The 4,197-nt window shown below is 38.1% G+C and overlaps 1 pseudogene; it reads left to right on the plus strand.

Annotated features, from left to right (window-relative positions):
• Nucleotides 1-501: 501 nt before the first annotated feature.
• LOC124899434 lies at nt 502-3,271 on the plus strand (annotated as a pseudogene).
• Nucleotides 3,272-4,197: the final 926 nt, after the last annotated feature.

Raw genomic sequence — 4,197 nt, forward strand, 5'->3', positions numbered from 1 at the left:
TGGAAAAGGGAAGAGTGGGAACTGGGCTCTCTCCGCGATGCGCCACCATCGCGGTGCCCTTTAGTTTGCCATTTTGTCCACTGGCACGACACGCCAGTATTGCCTTGGGCTATTGGATTTGTACAATTGGAAATTTGGACCTCTCCGTGATGCACCAATATTGCAGAGGTCCACTGGAAATATACAATTGACATTTAAACCCTCGCCGCGACGCGCTAGTGATCGAAATAACGATGTTTTGCGACTGGAACTTAAAATGGCCATAACTTCTTACTTGGTGATCGGATTTAGGAAAATATTATATTGTTGGAAAGCTAATTCAATTTTATACACATTGGAAGGTCGAAAACTTGAAAAATTATGTATGTATGAAAATTCATTCTCTCTTGAAGACAATGCTTGGTGTTCTCAACACTAAATGAAACTAGGAAAAGTACGGGGTGTTACAATAACTTGGGCGTAACTATTTATTTACTAATATATGTGGACGATGTCATACTCATGTTCAGCAATGATCACTCCTTCAAAAAGTCATTACTTCTCTTTCCAAAAGATTTTCTCTTAAGTATCTTGGCTTACTGCACTATTTCTTGGGCATTGAGGTACACAGGAATGCCAACGGCCTATTTTTTAGTCAATCTAAGTATATTCAAGAGGTGTTGCATGACTCGCAGATGCAAGTCTACAAAGGCGTTCAGTCCCTAATGAGTACATCTGAGGCACTATTTGTAGATGATAAAGTCCCTAAAACTGATGGCAAAGAGTATAGGAGTGTACTTGGTAAACCTCAGTACCTTTCTTTTACCAGATCGGATATCACATATTCAATAAACAAGCTTATTCAGCTCAACAATTCTCTTTCCATGGTTCATTAGAAGGTTGTTAAACGCATCCTTGGGTACCTCAAAGAAATATCCCAGAATGGTATTCATATTTCTCCACATCAGTCCACTGATCTTTATGCCTATGCTGATGCTGATTGGGCGGGCGATATTAATGATTGCTGTTAAATCTCTTGCTAAATTGTTTTTCTAGGTAAGAATCCTATTTCCTGGAATTCTCATAAGCAGCCCACCATCTCCTGATCCTCCAGTGAGGCTGAGTATAGGGTAGTTGCCTCTGCCTTAGCTAAAATAAACTGGACCACTCACTTGCTCAGGGATCTTTATGTGCCACTCTCTACTACACCTACAGTGCTTTGTGATAACCTTAGGGTCACATACATTTCTAAAAACCTGGTACATCATACAAAAATAAAGCACCTCAAGTTCAATCTTTACTTTGTTCACAATAAAGTTCGCAATGGCCTTGTCCGAGTATCACACATCCACTCCACTGATCAAGTTGCAGATCCACTCACCAAACCATTGTCTAAGCTAGCCTTCTAGTGGATGCTACCCAAATTAGGTGTTGTCTTGTCACACCTAACTTGAGGGGCGCATAATAGAGCATGTACCACATGTTAAGATATCTCATGATTGATTTAGTATCTTATAGTGATTCAGTTTCTACTTAGGAGAAGATCACAATTCTTTATTAGTTGATTCTTTCCTTATTTAGTTTGTGTTCTCTTGTATATATACACATAAATATCAATGAAATCAAACAACTTCATCTTCATTCTCTACATTTATAGATACTGGAGCCTACTTTACTGGCATACAGGTTAATCCTGATGGAGTTTAGATAAATGTGCATTATGCTTTTGGGACACAGTGTCAGTAGTGGCGAAGCCACATGCAATTCAGGGGGTTCATCTGAAATCCTTCGTCGAAAAATTATACTATTTTTATATGGTCAAAAATATTTTTATGTATGTATTATAGATGTTGAACCCCCTTCAACTAATCCATATATTTACTTCTAAATCCCCTTAAAGAAAAGTATGGCTCCGCCACTGAGTGCCAGCATATTTTTTCACTTATATGTCATGTCCACGACAACCTCGTGTCTTTGATTTTGAGCCATGGTACCACATATTATGAGTTCTAGCTTGATGTTTCTTTTTCAATAGATTTATATGTTCTTAATAGTTTCGAGACTAGATATAACAACTGTGCTCGTGATAAAATGGAATCTTGTGGTCTCAGACCTGCCACAACATTCCGACATGGGAGTATCATTGAATGTAAAATGACAATGCTAGAATTAAAATCATACTAAATACAAAATGATATGCTCTTTTTTTTAAAGGGATAAAAAGTAAGGTAACACACATGCATAGAAATGGAGAGAGTATGTTTTTCCTTGTAGATTACCCTTTTTCTAGTACTTTTGTCCTTACAGGTGAAAAATATTTTAATCTTAGTTTGTATCTGAATGTGACTGCAGGTGCGTGGTTATGTTGAAGAAATCGGTCTTGAGGATATTGCCACCTATTGTAAGGACCTTGAGACCTTAGGGAATTTACTTATGCGTAAGAACCGAATGTATCCTTGACAGAGCAAGGCCTTGTACATATCTCTGTGTGCTTTCCTAAGCTCCACTCAGTTCTATACTTCTGCCGCAAAATGAAAAATTCCTCCTTAGTTACTATTACAAGGAACCGTACTAACTTGATCCTATTTCGTTTGTGTTTAGTCAGTCCTCAATATCCTGATTACCTAACCCTTGGACCGCTCGATGCTGGTTTTGGGGCCCTTTCTGGCCTCCTTAAAGATCGCGTGTTCTATTACATCAGGGCCCATGCTAAAAATCTAGAGATGCTCTTCGTATCTTTGGTGGGTAATAGTGATTTAGGCCTCCACAATGTCCTCTCCTTGGAGATTAGAGACTGTTCCTTCAGTGACAAGGCTGTTGGTCAATGCTGCAAGGCTGGAGACTATGCAGTATCTTTGGATGTCTTCTTGTTTAGTAAGTTATGGCACATGTTTACTGCTAGTTCAGAGGTTTCCAAGGGTTAGGGTAATTCGTACATGAGACCATAAAGTTTCCCAGTCGAGAACTCTTCATATACAGGACGGAGGTTCGGCATGACTGATTCTACTTGGACCGTTGATGAAGATGCAGCAACATCAACTTTATATAGAACCAGGTATTGATCCATTGTTCTGCATAGGAGAACTGCAGTTATCAGTTCTACGTTGATCTTTCTCCACACTTTTTTGCTCGAGCCTCTTTTGTAGGTTTAGCGTGCTGGTTGTAGTCGATGGAACATGGTAGCTAAAGGTCATTGAAGAAGGCTTTTGAATCTCATACACCATTAATTTCTCCCTTGACCATGCACGTTCACTGCAACTATTGGTGATGCAGGGTGGTGGAATTTATGTGCACCAAGTATCGTCCATCGATAAGCATTTTAAAGTTGAGGGATGCTGTATCTAATGATCATTGGATCTCCTTCATTCAACTGAGGAGAATTCAATTGTAGTTTTCTTTTGGAATTGTATTAAAATTCACACATTTGAATCAATTGCCAACGTCAATTACCACCAGTATTAACCACTATTGCCTGTTTGTTAATATTTAACCAAAGAAGGGGCCTGCGCCATATGTCCGCTGAGTATGGACACCTAAAAAATAGATGCTCAACATTTCATCAGCAACCTCTCATAGCGGACATTCAGTAGTAGTATTAATATTCCAATTGAACAAACTATGTCTTGTATAGATCCTCCAACGTGCCACCAAAGTGAATAGGAACAACCACTAAGAACTATTTGTGAATATTATGTAGCAATGAGTATATGATACGATCATGTTTCATCGCGACATCAATCTTAAGCTAATTAGAAAAAAATGAGTTTAAGAGGTAATAGGAACTTCAGGTATAGTTTAGGGGTATATTTGTGCCTTACCTCGTTAGAAAACTTAGAAACTTTGATAACTACACAATTTCATTTGTTGATTTCTTTGTTTCACACTTTTTTTATAAATACACAATTTTACAATCAATCACTGTGAAAAGTGGCAGACAGGTAACGGCCCATACAAAATCCTGTATATTAACTATCTTTATTTACCTCTTGTTACTAGTTGTTACAAATTGACTAAGTCTCTGATGTTTGGAGCATATTTAGGAATAATTAGCTTTAGTTAGTTAGCTGTAGATAATGAGCAGATAGTGGCCTTCACTTTAGGTCCAGTTAGTTGTATATTGTGTATTTAAAAGCTTGCTGCTAGAGTTAATAAAATTATCCTTTTGATCTCCTTCTATGAATCTTTATATGGTATCAGACACCCATAAGCTCCACCAAG

This window comes from Capsicum annuum, chromosome 6 (assembly GCF_002878395.1).
Source record: "Capsicum annuum cultivar UCD-10X-F1 chromosome 6, UCD10Xv1.1, whole genome shotgun sequence".
In the NCBI taxonomy this organism is placed as follows: Eukaryota; Viridiplantae; Streptophyta; class Magnoliopsida; order Solanales; family Solanaceae; genus Capsicum; species Capsicum annuum.